This window comes from Bombus flavifrons, chromosome 4 (genome assembly GCF_040668555.2).
Source record: "Bombus flavifrons isolate JBK064 chromosome 4, iyBomFlav1_principal, whole genome shotgun sequence".
Lineage (NCBI taxonomy): Eukaryota > Metazoa > Arthropoda > Insecta > Hymenoptera > Apidae > Bombus > Bombus flavifrons.
The window spans coordinates 3,155,047-3,174,245 of record NC_138445.1 but is presented as its reverse complement, the minus strand read 5'-3'; the positions used below and the strand labels follow the sequence as shown (position 1 = coordinate 3,174,245).

The 19,199-nt window shown below is 31.9% G+C and overlaps 1 protein-coding gene across 10 annotated transcripts in view; it reads right to left on the bottom strand.

The window, feature by feature from the left end:
• nAChRalpha4 (nicotinic acetylcholine receptor alpha4) overlaps positions 1-19,199 on the bottom strand; it is a 369,922-nt gene that overhangs the window by 128,070 nt on the left and 222,653 nt on the right. The window lies entirely within an intron of this gene.

Here is a 19,199-nt window from a genome sequence, read left to right as displayed (position 1 = left end):
GAAAAAAATAAAAGAAGTAAGAAGTAACAGAAAATACAGTCTCGCAAAAATCAAACACACCTGTTATATCTGCATGAAAATGGTAAAAATAGTAAGCTTAATATTATGTCAATATTTAGTAGGCTCTCCTCTTACATAAACAAAAACACTATTCCGACATATCCTTGACATTCACAAAATTTCTCTTCGTGAGCTATATTTGAAATTTTTTAATTCCATTTAGAAATACATTAACAATCGAAACGCTGTTGAATTTAAAGCTGTTAAAATCCAGAGGACGCATATAATATACAAAATTATATAAAATATCCAAAGTGGAATACTTTTCTAATTATCAAGTCACTACTGGCAAATAAAATAGCAAAAATACTAGCAAAAATAAACGAATTACCACGTACGATCCATTTGTGTAGCTGCATAAAAACGGAGAATTGTATAAAAATCTGCAATCTGTTAACGACGTCTCGTACCGATATGTGTAAAATGTACGTAAAATATTAATAACAAAGTGGTAGAAACTGATTGGAATTTTCTAGTGAAGCACACATTGTCAAGGTGTCCGCCGCGTTACTATAGCTCTCCTAATTGTGTCGGTAGGTCGGTGACCCGGGTGTACAGGTCCGCGTGCACGAATCAGATTAGATCGTAAGCACCTGGCGGGATGGTGCTGTGGGCTGAGATTGTAGGGAATTCAGGTAGGAAAGGCGGGCAAGGCGAGCGAACTCGCAGACCGTGAGCTTCGCAGCCTTAGTCTCGTTATGTATGTATGTATAATCCGTGTTACGCTATTTGCCTTGGTAATCCTGCCGGTCGATATTCACCATTTTTCTTTCCACTGAATGAATAAACTCGCATTATTCTCTCTGAACGCTGCCATTCACCGTTGTATACATAATCGGACCTCGAGAAGGCTACCTTTGAGGGAAGACAAGTGGTTTTCGTTTGATTTGGATTGATAGTCTTCACTGCCTCTTTCGAGCCGATGTCACTGCCTTCTGCTTCCATTCCGCGTGATTTCCAGAACGTTGGACCATCGTCTCGTTGGACTCACTTCTTTGCGATTCGCGTGTCCTTCGACTTGACTGTATTACTATCTTTGTAAGTTAGCTTCTTCGAAGAAAATTTTGTTTCTCTTTTGACTGCGATTCGAACTTTACGATTTGTCGTATGAGTACTTTTGGCAAATCCTTTTGGCGGATAATTCTAAATAGAACATTTTAGATGTTTTGTTATTAGCGTAGTAAATTTAGAATTAGCGTAGCAAAAGTGTTGCTTCGTTATTGCGGCCGGAGGTCATTAGAATGCATTCTGTGCAGTCTTTTAGGTGGAGAGGAAAATTGGATGTTTTCTGATGTCCTGGAGAAAAATAAGTATCGAAGACGGGAATGATAAAAACAGCCGTTTCTGTATAAATTCCACGAGTCTCTCGACGTAATGTATAACTTACGAATTATTTAACATAAATTACGGAAATTATTTAACGTAATTGGACGATTTTGCCCGTAAACGATTGCACCAATTTCTTTGCAATTTCCGTGTCTTTTATCGAATACCTAACGTTTACTTGTCTGTATTTTCACTCTCATAAGTTACTTTTTCTACAAGAAAATTAGCTTTCTTCTGGAGATTTTCTGGATGAAAATAAGTATCAAAGACAAAAATGATTAAAAACATTGTCTCTGTGTAAATTCCACTAGTCTCCAGGATAATGTACGATTTATGAATTATTTAACATAAACATTTTAATCACGTTTGCGGTTATTCAAATAATTGGAATCGATGGATTAATGACTGAATATCGATCCATTTTCAAATTCTATAAAAATAACGAAGACTTAAAGGTGGCATGCAGTGGATGCATTGAAAAATGTTGTTATTTGTTTCTTCGAATGTAAAGAGACCAATTTTTTAATTAATTCATTGTTACATACGACTATTTTCCTAAAGCTCTAAACAAATAAGAGCCAATTTGGGATACTTATGCTTTCATTAATAAAACCTATATTTAATTACCAATAAATTAAAAAGGATAGGAGAATTATTTAATATAAAATTTCATTTTTCTCAGAGGAAGAGTTCATTTTCCTTTGTCAGAGGAAGAGTTAAATCTTTCCAAAAACGACGTCGTCTCTTATTTTCAAATTGATAATGAGAACCCTTGCACTCATCAAAACCAGCAATTTCAGAATTTACATGGCGAATAATATAAATTGATCTCCGCCAATAACTTGGTAATATCTTAACCCTAAACGTAGCGAGAGGGTTGGAAACGAGTTCACGTAAAGTTGTTCGAGTTTTGCCTGCCTCGATCACCTTCACGAGCTAAAGTGTTTCCCTTGTTTCAGCAATAATCTCTACCAACTTACAAAATACACGTCTCCTTTTCCGGCATTTCCAACGTTAAGACTCGGCAGTCGCTTAGCCAAACCGATATTAAGCAGTCAACAAATAGTCCCGTCTTACGATGGAACACAGAAGTCGAAATGAGATCTGGAAGAAGGTTCACCGATGCGTAACGCACGAAATAAAGAGGGAAGAAAGGAAAATACGGAAGCTTCAAGGGGAAGGACCACGAAATTTGGGATATTCAGTTTCCAAATCGTTTGGCTTGCGAATCTTTCTTCCTGTTCGTTGCTATTTATCGACCTTGAACAAACTTTTTTATGTATCGTAGTATTCTCTCGACACCATCAGCAAAATATAATTCTGATATTTTTTTATATGCTGGGCGTTTCCTCAATAATATAATCAAGTATCGAGCGATTGTTGTTGCAGAAGAAAGTTATATTAAATAAAATTACAGAACCAAGGTTTTACTTGAAGATTTCTTTACAGGAAGAAAGTTTGAAATATGTTTGCAAGGTTCGTGTATAAGATATTTTGCAATATTAACAGGAGAATAGAATAATATTAATGATTATTCAGAGAATAAAATCATGTCCTACAAGTTACTTAAAAATGTGTAATAGACGCATATCAAATTTGTTAATAATTACACGATATGAGAAAATTAATACGAAATAAATGTGACAAACAGTGATTCCTATTAATTGGTAAATTAATATTAATGGGAAGATTAAAATTATCAGTGTGGGAATTTAACAAACAGTCATTTAATTAATTGTTGAATAACTATTTACAGACAAAACGTAAACAAAATTTACATTGCGCAATTGTAAATAAGACAAAGATATACCTGAAGCTTGCACAATTTTATGGATTTCTGTGCATTCTGAATTGGAAAGATCACCATGGTAAAAGTTTCTTCCCTGAAATGAAGTTGCAGTAGATTAAGAAGAAATTAAAAGTTCTCACGAAATTATACACACAGAGCATCCAAATTGTTTACAAAAGGAAGCTCGCAGTAGCGTAAAAAGCTACAAAAAGGAATCGTAATGGAAGAATAACAAAAGCTTGACACCGTGTCCACTTAACTAAGTTTCAAGCCAAACTGAGCGAAGATCCGGTTTAAAGGATGAGGAAACATCATGAGACTGATTTAAAAGGAATTCCCATGAAACCGGAAAACTAAGGTAAAATACGACTTCTCTTAAAAAAGCTCGAGTGATTTTCGTCTACTTCTTATCGTTTTAAACTTGGCAACGCTTGTGCCAAGTTTTCAACGCAGGAAATAAGTAAAATTTATGCCATCAGGAATTAGGCACGCAAATATACTCTTTACGTGTTTGATAAATTGCTTCTTCGAAACTTTGTTTGTATTTTTCTGGGGAAATTCTTTCAATATATAATGTTAGTTATATATTATATATATAATTTGTTAAACTTTATTATGGCTTTGGTAAGAAAATTATTCAATTTTAAAGGAAAAGTAAATGGATTTCAGAAGGCAAACATTTCTTAGCATATTATATTATTACATTACCATGTTATATTGTTATATATTATATGTTTTATTATATTATGTAATAGTCTATTACATAAACTGCCGTACAAAGAAAAAGTTTCTGTTAATACCAATTCCATAAGTGCTTCTTTAATAATAAACTTTGCTACTGAATTAGTATACTATTGTTGCTAGATGATATAATATGTTAATGATTATAAATAATAATATATATTATTATATTCTATGTTCTATTATATTATGTAACAGTCTATTACATTAATTGTTGTACGAAGAATTAGTTCCTTCAATAGTAATTCCAAAAATGTTTCTTTAATAATAAACGTAGCTACTGAATTAGTATACTATTGTCCCTAGATGATACAATATATTAATGATTATAAATAATAATACATATTATTATATATTATATGTTCTATTATATTATGTAATAGTCTATTACATTAATTGTCGTACAAAGAAAAAGTTTCTGTTAATACTAATTCCATAAGTGTTTCTTTAATAATGAACTTTGCTGCTGTATTAGTATACTATTGTTGCTAGATGATACAATAGTCATAGTTACTTTTTACATGTGTAATAGTAGTTTGGTGAGAAGAATAGCAAAAGTGAGTATAGTTTCCAATTTTATATCAAGCTCAGTATTGCAACACTACCAAAGAATATTTCTTCTCATTTTTCTGTTGATAAAAATATGATGTTATGTGAATAAGACGCAGAATGACACCGAATACTTTATTTGTTAACTAGTGTTGAGATATTCGGGAAGGATAATTAATAAACAGAAAGTAACGATGAACGGTGAAAAGCAAAAGGACTGCACAAATAAAATTTCTTTTCCTTTATAGCACGTCTTCTTTTTTTGAAAGTGCAACGTCTGACTTTTTGAACATTTCTAGAAGCAGTAAATTGAAGATTTTCCTCGACTAACAAGCACGAATTCTTTCTTTATTCCAGAGAAAACGTCTACAATCTTCTTTATTCTTCAAATCAAAGCTTTCTTCTCAGGAACGACCAAACCATTCGCTATATATGTATTAGATAACACGTCATTCTCTTTAACTATAACGAACAGTCTACATGAATAATAGCTCTAGTTTCTTCCTGAAATTCATAAGACGTCGAAATTTTTTAATTGGTTTCTCAAACTGACCACTCAAAAATCTTATTACATTCAAAAGTCATTTGCAACATAAATTACCATTATAATGTGAAACTTGGCATTTTCTATTTAATATATTTAATTGTAATTTATTTAATTACTTTAAATCACAGTACGTTAAAATTTAGTAGCTATATTTTGTATTAATATCGTTAATATTAATAGTTTTAGAAACTATTTCCATTTTAATAGTAATTACTATTATTAATTTAATAATTGTGATTATAACCAAAAGACTTATTTGGAACATATTGTTAATTTACTAATTGAATAATTCATGTTCCTTATCTCTTGGTTCCATTCTACAGTCTCATAGATTTTCTCGTAGTATTATCTTCGTAGCTAAATTCAACTATCTATTTTACTCCGAAGGGAAGTACTGCTAAGTTCATTTTTCATGAAATTGCTTTCTTGTAACTTGCTTCAGACCGGATTAACTTTGTACATTTCCAGCTCGTATTATGTTTCTTCCTCTCGACCTTCTACATGAATTATTGTTGAGTAGTTACGTACGTATTAAGCGGACAATTCACCATTCACATCTGAATCGCATAATATTTTAGCGATGAAACTTGTACAAAGATGTCATTCATCTTTAGCATATATTATTATAAATCTTTTCACTACTATTAAAATATAAATAGTTTTTAAATTATCAATATCAACAATATTGTCAGGAAATACAAGTATTACATTTTAAACATATCTCGGAACGTAGCCAGACAAGACACATACAAAGAAACATAAAGCAAATAAAAACAGCAAGAGGACACATATATATTGGTTTATAGGAAGCCACTTGACTGCTGACTCGCAGTTAAATCCTGAAAAAGGCTATTAATATACAAAGTTGTCGTGAAACCATCCAAACATACGTCATCGAGCTATACTGAACAACAGCTGATAGCCACATTAAAAAAATAGAACCAATGCAGTCGATAACACATCGTACAATTCAGGCTAGGTATTAAAACAGCAAAAGACGACTGAAAACAGTGACAGAACGCTTTGCAAATAAATATAAAGCTCGACTAGAGAGTCATCCAAATAGCCCAGCTAGCAACCTGTGTGCATTAAATTTACCTCGAAGATTGCGGAAAGCAGATCCGGATGACCCGACCATTATACGATAATTCAATATTGCCGGCAACAGACCCAAATCTGGACACTGTTTAATGGGACAGTATCCACGTGCTAATCAATCAAAACGATACGACAGTTTATCGAATGCCACGAGATTGGTTTCTCGGGAGCAATCGTGTTTGCACTTTGCGCTTGTACTTTGCGTCAAAGTTTCGTAGACATTGCGGTCTACTTCTTGAGTTCTTCAGGGCAGACGCGAGACTGAAGGCTTCACCAAGCTTCCCACTGTCCCCGTTTATACTGAGCCTATCTGAGCTCCATTCATATCTACTTATATCATGCTCATACTGAGAACCATCGTCCCGATTTTTTAATTCGATTGGTCAATCGAATTAAACGATTCCCAGTTGGACTCTCCGAGTTGAACATCCGGTTAGAACTTGCGAGTTGAGCCATCAGTTTGATCAGCCAACCAAGGCATCGCGCGGTATAAATGGAGACAGTTGGACTGAAATCCTCAGTTCCAGGTCTGCCCTGAACAAGTAGACTGTAATGTCTACGGAACGTTGGCGCAAAGTGCAAGTGCAAATTGCACGTGCGAAGTGCAAATACGATTGCTGGGGAAAAATCAATATCGCGACGTCTCAGCAGTCGTGAGAGTTTGCAATCCGAAATTTGTCGAACGTTGGAACTGTCGTGTCGCAGCTTCCCACCACAGTTAGGAAGATGCGAAGATTTCTCGCAAGGAATCGACGATATTTCGTAGGAAAGTGATTCGGCATCCGGATACAGCGGTTCAGGGTAACGGAGACAGAGGTTGAGAACTTGGGTTTTCGGATGTACATTTTCAACAAACTCGATACTCGACAGACTATATACAAGTTATGCTATATCTGATGTTTGACGAGTAGAAATCGAAGATCTCGGTGCAAAGATCGAGCAAGCGTAGATTTTTTAAATTGTGGGAAATTGAATAAAAGTGAATTAAATACGACTTGTTTAAACGATGCCACTGATATTTTGGATGTAGAAAGGCATTGACGAGACGCATGATGTGACGAAGGATACTTGTTACGTTTTTCAAAAATGTACCTAGGAAATCTTTTTCCATATTTCCACTTGCCTGCACGAAGATGCTGGCAATTTCAAATGGAATATTGTACCTTTTTACATCTTTATCTTTGCTTCACTTTCTTTGGCGCTCCACAAATTATTTCCTATATAAACCACTGATATTTGCTTGGCCATTTCTTGTCGGCACATATTTACTTCTCGATGACCGATAAGATTCTTGTTCGTCCGAAGAAATTTCCAATCGACAAGAGAAAAGACACGCGATTAAGAAAACAGGTTTACTAAACATTGGAATCTCGTTGGCTGACAGACTAACGCTACGTTAACAGCACCGTTAACACTGTATTTTAGAACAAAAGCCGGGCAAGTCCTGGACACAGCCAATTCTTCCTTCCAAAGATTACATTGGATAAGTTCAAAAATTGTTATCAGTGCGTTGCAATAGTCTGACTCTTGCACCGATCAATTTTAAGAGAAAAATGCCTATAAAGTTCAATAAAAGTACAAGTCTTTTAATGATAGATTTGTCCTATTCTGCACCAAGATCTTCTATCGCATTATGTAATTTATCAATTAATAATTTAATGGATGAATTAATTAATGAATTAATAATTCATGAATGAACGAACTTTGGGGGATTCTATTTAACTCAAGGCTTTGAAACGAGCTTAGGAATATGTCGATTTTTCCGAATGATGTTTCAAAAGAAATTGTAAATTTATCATAATAAAAAAAGGTTAAGCCGATATATTTGAAATGCAAGACGTCCAAACGTATTAAAATGCCAAGGTGGTAGTTTATCGCGCGACAGCAACCTGTTATGTTATATTTCTCGATGGCTAGTCCTGGGGTTGTTTTTTCGCATCGTACTATACGATGAATCGTCTGCCAGGGTATATTGCCTCGTAGGCCGATAAAGTGTCGTAGAATTGCAAAATAACGATCTCGTCGATTCGAAATAGCTTGAAACATATATGGTGGATAATATAAACATCGATATGTGTAGCTTCACTCACGTGCAAGTGTCACGCAAGTGAATGGATCTGTGCCTCGATAAACCAAGAGTTATGTCAGCGATAATGTTATTTACGCTTTGAGTCTGCCTTCGAAATGATAAATCCATCTTAAAGATTAAATGCGATCAAGAGCTTTGCTTTGTGCACAAAGATACGTATTGCGTGTTTCATTATCCTTTGAGGAATATTCGTGAGATATAATTTCATAGATTTACGAAGAAATTTAAAGGTGAAAGTTCGAACGACTTAAAATATTCTCAGATAAAATGCTCTCACGCGATGTATTTTATTTTGCTCCTTTCGTATCTTAAAATAATTAATAATAGCGTTAAAAGGGAAGAGTATGAAAGAGAACATTTTTTTTCAATAAACATCGTTATCAAAGTAAAAGGAATGTCCTGCAAATTAAGATTTCTATAGAAAATCAAGGTATTATTCTTCTCATAGTAAAAGTAGAATGACAAAGTTGTCATCGGAGACCAAACTACAGTCTGCAGTTGTGCTTTTGTAACATAACATTCATACAGACATTTCCAAAAATAATATTTCAAGTAATAGATATACAAGTATACAGATCTCGGTTTTTCTGATTCCTTCTTTTCCAGCAGTTAATCAGTTGTCGAATTTTCTTGTCTCAATCAGGCTCTTGCTCCAACAGACATAAAGATTCTTAATGTTTCGAACAAAATTTTGGTATAATATCGAGACGAGAAATTATGCATATCGATAAGAATTTTTTATATATTTGTCAAATTTAAAAAGCTTTTTAGCGATAGAAAAATGCGATTCGATGGAAAATGATTCGAAGAATGCAACATTATTCAAAAAGTTGCTATGTTAAAGAGGGAAAGATAAAATCAAAATTACAGGATCAAATGTAAATAGAAAATGAAATTTTAAACAATCTTATGGAAAATCAGTTAGTTATATAATATATCGTGTATAGGTATGTGTAATATATGTATGCGAAAGAAAGAAATTTTGTCAAATATAATTATAAAAAATCCTCTTTGGCTTGTCTCTATACAAAGTATCAAACCAAAGAATAACAGGCTGTGGAAACCGAAATAAATAAAAATGTTCCAGTTGACGTATGTTAGAACTAATATTTGTGACATTTTGAGACATAAATGGCTCTATTCAACGAATATAGCAAAACTTGACTGCTGTATCTGTCATCGAACTATAAATCGTTTTATTGGTACTATTTCTACGTGGATTATTTCCACTCCTATGCACTTTTCGATTTTATGACGTACAGGTGTACCCGCCTCTCTAGACAGCTCTGATTATGTCCCATTACTCGAAATAAGTGTTTTCTAATTATTTTACAGTTTACAGAAATTTCTAATAATATGAAATTTTCGTTTTATAAATTGTTCGAATAAAAACGTAACAGGACTTCGATTTGACATAATAAATTGGAAAATAATTATATATGAAACACGTAATATATCATTTGAAATTATTCATTTTTAAACATGTGTATACTAATTATAATTAGAATTTCTAAATTGTTTTTGCAAAGTAGATATGTATTATGCGAACTGTCTTGGTATTGATTCGCAAATTGTTTGTAATATTAATCTTCGTATGCCAGTCGCCAATACTAAATGTTAAGTATCTCTATAGTTAATATATTTGTAATTTATTATTTTGAAAACATGAGTTTTTTCACATAAATTCAGTATAACGACATTAAGAGTATATAAAATCCATATAAAACGTAAAATTCTCTCTAGAATATTTTTAACAGATTAAGTAAATTCTTGTTTAACATAATTATCCTCAATTCTTTTATGAGCATTTTAGTAAACATTCTTATATTTCTAATCTTTTTCTTGATATTTTGTGTAAGTAAAAAAGTGGTAATTTCGTCATTTTCATAATAATATATAACAACATTTCATAAATAACTTCAGCCGACCTTCATAGTTTATACATGACAGGAATGAAACATAGCTGCATAAATTTATATTATTTTTTAAAAACATACCATAAATTAGAATACAGTGGCAAAGAGAACATGTAAACAGAGATTCACACAATTCTTGCCTACTTAACTTTAATGTAACACATTTTCATTCACATTCAAGATACTTTATATTTATCTGAAAAAGATAGTACAGGTTTATGTATTTTCTTCGTGATCTGCGTGGAAGGGAGTAAAATTCGTGTTTGCATAAACCCAAACCTTTGTGAACTAAAGTTGAAAACGTATCCTAACAGGAATTTAAACTCTCGCGAAGTTTTCGATATCGCAAATTCAAACTTTTGTATAATATAATTAATTTTCGCTTTTCTAGCCGATAGCTTTAGAAAATCCTCTTAAAATTCTGGAAAGATATCGCAAAATGTTTCAAAATCTCTAAAATGTTGGTGTTGTGTATAATTAATTCTATACACGAGGTAACCGCGATTAGAACATTTTTTGAATTAAGTATTTTATATTTATATGAATGCAGGAATTATTTATTTCTTCGTAACACCCGATATAACATCGAGAATGTTTCGCATTGACGATGTATCTATATTGTTTATTATACCGCGAAGAAGAAGCGTAGCAAATCGCAATTCTCTGGAAAACGTTCGCGGCTGTGAGAGTCCAATTATTCAATTGATGTATCTTTTACAATTCTTTTGTTCAACTAATAAATAATTTCCTACATGAATTATTTCGCTATTGATTCAAAAATTGCTTTTAACCTTTTTGAAGACAGAATACTCTTTGATCTGAGAAGGATTGTTTTTTTTATTAATTATTAATAATAAAATCATATTTTCTCGGATGATTTTCTAAAGAATACAAAATATACTAAATTTCAGTACAAGTTTTAAAAAATCTATCTATATTTACTGTTCAATTAATTAATAATTTATGCAAGTGCTTATAATGTTTTGTACAACGTAACGTCAAATATAAACAGGTTAGTATTAAATAATTTTGTTGATAAAAGATACGAATTTGCACGTTAATCAATTCAACGCTCTCGTACGTTAATTAAATATAATATAATTAATATTCATTGTAATTAGATAATATTGTTTTTTTATTTTTGTTTGCTTTATAATTAAGGATAAAGATATGCTAGAAGAAAATTTTATGAAATTATCTATTTCTTAGCATATTGTATATCGTATCTATTTCTTAGTATATTGTATATCGTTCGTTTCTTGCTATATTTTATATATCACAATGATAATATAGTTTTAATTAGGAATCATTAGATTGAGATACTAAGATATACAATTATTTATTTTAATCTATCGAATCATATTAACCTACATTGAAAAAAATTGATGAATACAGACGATCTAAAGGAGAATTATAATTTTATAAATGCTATAAATTTCATACGATGTAAGCATTGAAATAACTTCCATAATAGTATAAGGTTTCCCACTTTCTTAAACAGTGTTTGATATATTTGATATATCGACTTGGTTTATCAAACCGTTTAAATAATATTGTAGCTGCCCTTGGCCATAAAGAAAGTTCCAGAGTTTAAACACATGTGTTAGCCACATGACCTGCCGAGACCAGGACGTCGTAAAAGAAAAAACCGTGGCCAGTACGTCTTAAAAGAATGGGACTTACAGAAAACCGCAAGGGCCTTCAACAAGAAAAAAGTATTTCCCTACCCCGGAAGAAAACTTTCTTTTCGGCACCCTATATAAAGGGAAACGAGAAAACTCGAAGAAAACTCGAGACACACGAGACAGAGAGTTAAGAGTGATCAGTAAAGTCGAGTCGATGGTGAACATGAGAAGAACAGTACGAGCACACGGTAACAGGTAACACGCGCTAGCAAGACTGTCAGGTGTTTCTCGTATCATTAAGAAACTGTTAAAATAAATCAAGTAATAAACTAATAAACAGTAATAAATCAATAAATTGTTAAATCAATCCGTGGAATATTTCTTTGCCACCCTACACGTCCTACCACCTCAATATAAAGAAAAGTCGTAAAATTAATTTTTTATTGTGATTTAAAATAAATCGAATTTAAATATTTTATCTAAAGTATGCAAAGTTATTACATTCGTGATAAGCTCTAAGCTCACGTTTGGAGCTAACAAATGGTACAGGGTATACATGTAAATATATTTTTAATACTTTTTAATCACTTGATACAATACGAAAATTCTATCAAATGTCCAAATCGGATAAATTGTGAATGTAAACAACTAAATAAAAAAAAAAAATAAAAAAACTTGATACAATACTACATTTTCAAAGTTAACTATCAAGTACCATAATTATATTTCATACCAGTGACAAATTTTTCTATGACAAATGAATATAGATACTGTAGGTGAAATGTTGCTAATGTGTGAATACGATTAATGTTAATTGTTAGTTTAAATTTCCTATATGCATTTGATTTAAGAAATAAATTATAATTAGCATTGAAATTATATTTCGTTAGATATTTATATTTAAGATTTAATATTTTCATAAAGAGGTGTATGTCATGAGAAAAGTTGCAATTTTAAATAATATTTCCAAATTTGTCACACGCTTCAGAGACTACCGTTATTTAAAGAATTACGTGAATGACTGCGATTTAAGAGTTTTCACACGCAGACACACACATACGTTTTATAATAGTAATATTCAATCGCTGCAAAGGAACATTTCTTAAACAGGACGAAATATTGAAAAAATTGCTGAAACGTTTCTATGCTTCGTGTTTCATGGTATATGAAATATTTTCAGACCAAGTAAATTTCGAATCCTTTCATTTTTCTTCTCTTCTTTTTAATGTAACATCATTTCTTATTTTACATCTTGTATTCCAACGTCGTGCAAGACAACGTCTCGAGTTTTACTCGCAAGTGAAACTGGTCTCTTACGCTCCTGTCTATCATCCGTTCGAGATTGAGTTTAAAATAGAGGAAAGTTATATTAAATTTATTAATCTTATTCTGAACTCCTTTCCTTATGGTGACAAGACATGAAGGGGGAATAAATCACATTAAAAGTTTGGCTCGTGAACAGCACTCGTGTAGAACATGTGAAAAGGAATAGAACGATCTTATCATAAGCCGTTTCTCAAAATTCCCCTGTCAAGTTTCAAGTATTCACGAATCATCGCTTCAATAGATTGTTAAATCGAAGTCAATATCTCTGATGTAATCTGCGTACGGATGTTTACTTCGGTGTTACAGTTACAGTCTATTGAAGTCAGAGCGAGTAAATGTTCAGAAGCTGATGGAGCAGAGTTTCAATAGCTATTGTTACGTTTTGACATTAATGAACATTTGACGAGTATCGGTGATAACAACGCAAGCAATACGAAATCGATTGCATTAGTGAGGAATAAATTTTCTTCGAGCTCAAGCGATACAAAATCATTTACGTTTATCTTATGTGCTCTATTTAATTTATGTACGAATTATGCACATATCACATGTAATTATGTTACGTATATGTACACCTTTTCTTTCTTAACATTTTATATGTGAAAATAAAAGGGGAAGAACGTGATAGAATATTTTCCATTTTCAAAAATTTGGTACATAATCAATTAATGATCTTGTATTACCATTATATTAACACTAGAAATACCGATAGTTAACAGGAAGCTATTCCTACCAAAACCAGTCAAGATGATTGGTCTTTAAAAAATACGTAATAATAGAATATTTTCATATTTATTGATTTATTACTTTCTTACAGAAGGAATTCAATGTTATGTAGTACATTTTTGGTATTATTAATCCATCTGGAATCATCATCCCTAAATGAGGATTGATACATTTATAAAATTGTAGAACCAGTCATTTTGACTGCTGTGAAATTGCTAGTATTAGCATCTAGCAATCTAGCGATCGATCCGGAATTTTCCTGATAACTGATATCATCATATCGAATGATACGCAGTAAAAATTTTCAAAACGTGTGGGAAGTTGTATAAAACGAGGAAACTGATTAATTGGAGTCCGATGAACAGATTGCAGCACCCTTTCACACTTTGACAAGTATCAGTCATTTTGACTAGTATTGGTGTAAGTGGCCTTGGTACAAAATTATTTTCAGTTTAAATATATAAAAAACAAAATAAAACTCATTTTATAGTAGGAATTTTATAAGCAGGAATTTTAAAATAAAATTGCAAAACCAGTTAATTTGACTGGCATGGTAGTTCTAGTGTTAAATTGTCCTTTTATTTGGTTCTTGAGCCAAACATGTATTTTCCATCCTCTTCGTGATTTGAAAAATGTTGTTGGCGATAATATTAAAATATTGAAGACGTTAAAATATTCTTTACTCATAATTCAATTAGTGTTTTTTTACTTAGCTGTTTTATATTAAAATATCACAGTTTAGCCATAAGGTGATACTAAAATAAAAATCTTCATATACATGTATTTAAAGTCATAAATCATATCAATCATAATATTTTTGCGTATGAAATATGAACTTTATAGGAATTTTAGTGTTGTGCAAAGATGAAGAACACGAGTGGAAAAGATTACTCGCCTATGTATCACGTATGTGTCATCGAGCATATCGATCTGATTCATTTCAGTTATTTCCTATCCCACTTTATGAGGAAGAAAACAATAAACAAACTTTACATCTCCCAACCATTCTTTTTACAAAAATATCCGACAAATTACTGTTCAAATATATTCGGTATACACGTTATTGAATTTGTCCAGGAAAGTGAAGTACAGTAGCAATAACAGAAACGTATAGTTCGATTTAAAAAAAGGTACGTCAATGTTAAAATATCTGTAAACAAGTATTGTAAAAAACAGTAAATATTTCATTAAATTTCCCTCACGAGATCAAACAACGTTTTTATAAAATATTTTTCCGTGTTGTCAATAGTTAGATAAATAATACTTGCATGTGTTTAAATTGGACACGCTGTAATACATATACGTACATATTACTCACGTGAAATGACAACAAATATTTTTTTGATAACACATTTTATTATCACAAGCACAGTATTATTTCACTAATACTACTTTTCAATTTTCTGCTGCATTTGTATCACTTGGTACTGCATTGCGGTTATATACATGTGGACATAAATGTGTGTGTATATATATAAATATCTAAATTTGCAACGTTCTCATATGACGTTATATGTTACATGCATGTGGTCCTGAATATGTGTATGTAACGTGTACCACAGTGATCAAAAGGAACTGGGTTGCAATTATCGTATGTTCTCGTATTTTTGAAAGTACTGTAATTTTAAAGAACTTCAAAAAATTTGCATACTCTATATTAGTTCGTTATCGTGCTCAATGCAATGATAATGTGTTCCTAGGAAGACGAAACGAGCAGATGGAAGATTTGCATGTTAAACGAAAATGAAATGTGTTTACATCTGCATAAAAAGTGAAGGTTTCATGGGAAATACTTAGTTCTAGGCAAAAAAGTGCAACTCCTGCGCAATACATCCAATTACTTTGTACGTAGTATAAATGCCACCAGATATTATTTGGAGATTGAGTACAAATTTTACATAAATAATTGGATTTCAGAATTGATTATTTGTTAAGAAACCTTAATATAAACAATATCGGTAAAATATAATTCTTTGAAACAAAATATTTGTAAGCTACGAATTATATTATATATAGAGATAATAATATAAATATATTATTATTACTTCTTTTATACATTTTACTTATATAAACAATTCTAGCTCTTATTATGATCGAAAATCTTGTTGTAAGATAAGAAATTCGTTCCGCTTTATTTAAACATAAAAGTAAGCAAGGAACATCAAAGTCGGCGATAGATGATCCGTGTTAGCTCTAATGATTATTTATTGAATTGTAATTTATCGCTGAACTATGAATCACTTAATCGTTTAATTATAATCATTTAATTATAATTAATTGATAAGTAAACTCATCACATTGCGCGCGCCTGCAAATCATGTTCTATATATAAGACTTTGTGACAGTCCAATTTCCTGGCACTATTTTGCTTTTCATTTGTCAGAATGTAATTACAATGTAATTGCTAGCGAAAATTAGTTTCTCTTTGTTAATTTACAAGTTTCAATTTTATTATTGATTGCAATCGATTGTAATAAATATTGAGTACACATAAATTCCACTTTTTCTAATTTTCAACTAAATATACAATTATTTTTCTACTATATTTTTTTGTTATCTCATATTAACTAATTATTATTGCAGCTTGATTTTAATCGTTTTAAACTATCGAAGCATACGAAACAAATTAAATATAAACAATAGGAAAATTAGCAGCCCTAATAGCTATAGTAATAACTATTCCCCGTTGAAAGAGCATTTGAAACTCTGTTCTTAGTATCTAAATCCAAATAATTTATCAAATTAACAAAATTTTGAATAGCACGTGTTTCAAACACGTTGTTCTCATTTTGTTTCATACTTACAAGCTACTACTGACATTTTATCAATTTCTCTCTCAAATAACTTTTATATTTAACAGACACAGGAGTGGCCAGTGTCTCGTTGTTCGAATACGATCTATCTCGCCCTGGATCTGAGCTCGATCGTTCCAACAAAATATAGGACTCCATGTCGATAATCGATAAACATGGCACATGCTACTTCAAAGAAGCCTGTCTGCGGAACAACTTCTCAGTGGCACGACGCGAAGATCCCCTTTAAAAGGCCCTTAGGGGAAAGTACATATAGTTCAGTCGCGGCTTTAACTTGGCAACGGCAAGTCGCTGACTTGTTGAGTGGCTCGTGTCAACGTGACCGGGTCACAAAACGAACCGATATTTGCAACGTCTCTGACACGCAACTGCAATAAACCTACAGCAATCAATCCTATCATGCTGTGAAATTCTTCTCATTCGAATTATTTCGTTGCATCTGATTAATAATCGATAATTAGTAAAAGCTTGCTTCGTTTACCCGGCTGATTAATAAACACGATTAATTATACGATACATTGGTAATGATCGAAGGAAAACTGTTTTGTTCGATAAACGGAATTAAGGTATTAAGGAGATATAACATTTTCGTGCAACTTCTCTTTATCCGTTTTCTTTTTCAACAAATGTGTACATTTATAATCACCGTTAAATTACGATAAATCAATAAATAATTATACGACCGATCCATAGTAATCTAACGAGAACTGTTTCATTCAATAAATGGAATTTAACTGTTAAGAGGATGTAACCTTTTATGCAATTTTTCTTCGTTCGTATTCAGAAAATGTAGGTTGAAAATTACAATTGATTCACGGTTAATTCATGAACAATTGTACGGTTAATTGATAATAATCCAACGAGCACTGTTTTATTCGATAAATGAAATTAAGCTGTTAAGAAGATATAACTTTTTATGCAATTTTCCTCTATTCAATGTTCTCTCTGCATTTTTAACAAATATGTACATATGAAATTATAATTAAATCATGGTTAATTAAGAAACATTTGTATGAGTAATTAATAGTAATCCATCGAGAACTGTTTTATTTAGTAAATAAGATTGAAATTCAACTGTTAAGAGCACGCAACTTTTTATGCAATTTCTCTCTGTTCATTCTCGACAGCGGTTTTTAATGACGCATAAATATAGGATAAACAGGATCAAAGGTAACAATCGAGAAACTTTTTGGCAAAAGGGTCTAACATAAATAAATTCAGCATCGAATACAACAAGCCGCTACGACTAGTTGCGAAATAATTATGCAATACATGTGATTCTGAGAACTTTCGCCATTATAATTTCGATACAAAAGCAACGTTACGTTTCCGCAAACCTTGCAGCTCGTTGCTGAAATATCCTTCATATTCCAATTCTACCAATTTTATGTAGTTAGAACTGGAATTCGAAGGTTTTATTACGACGTTAAATTTTATTGATCGTTTTGTGATGGAATTTCAATCTGATGCTTTCCTTTTATCTACTCAGATTTCTCCAAATATTGTGTTTACCCAAATTCTTAGTAATCGTTCATTCGATGGAAAACCTTCGGGTTCGTGAGTGCAACGATGAGTAAGAAGCTTTGGACAATTGGAAGAATATAAAGACCTAACTTTTAAATGTTTATAAGGTTTTTGAATTGGAGTTTGGATAGTGAACTATAAACGTACGTATTTTGTCCAGGGAATCGATCTTTCAGCTGTGCCATAGTCCGTATCCTAAGAACTGGCAATGAATTTTATCTGAGAAAATTGCAGCAGGGATTACTCAATAGCGCATCTCGTAACTCTGTGGCCATAAAAGCAAACTAGTAGCGATCCAATCGTGAACAAACAACATCAATCTGTTGTTTTACTTGGCTTTAAACCGTTTCATAACTTGGAAGGAGCGATGGTTGTTAGATAACATAATTACGATAAATGTTTTCCATTAGAAATATTCGAATACTTTTGTAAGTCAGCTTAAGTGTAATCGCTTTTGAAAGAAAACCATATGATCGTGACAATTAAGTCTTCTTTGCACCGTCTAAAAAAAGTGGTTACGTTTCTTTTCAGTGACTACTTTTCAAAAGCAAAGTCAGTGCAAAGCATTTTCTTGATGCTCGACGTTATCGAGTTACATCTCGGCTAATGTCGAATAAAGAAAGAAAATCAAAGTTTTATTTGGTACGTTACAACCGACTGCTCTTAAACCGCTTAAATTAGCTTGGAATATCCTAAAGCATCTTTGCTAGTACTTAAAGTACTTAGAAAGAATTTCGCGACACGAATTTCGGCATGAATCGTCTTAGGTAGCATCCAAAATAGTTTTCAGCGTTCGTTAAATTGAAATTTCGCACAAATCAAACGTTTTAAATAGTTTGGCAATGATGTGATAATACTCTATTAAAATATAGAAACGATAGAAGTTCTTTTCCCACCATTCTTCTTCAATAGAATTATTAAATGTTTAATATTTTATTTTTCAAACTCCTTCCAAAATCATTCGCTGCTTTCTTTTATTCAAATAATCATCACTTTAATTTCGAACATTTTTAACTCACCTAACCCGAGCACCAACCTTTTATCGTAATACCATAAACACATCAGTTTCT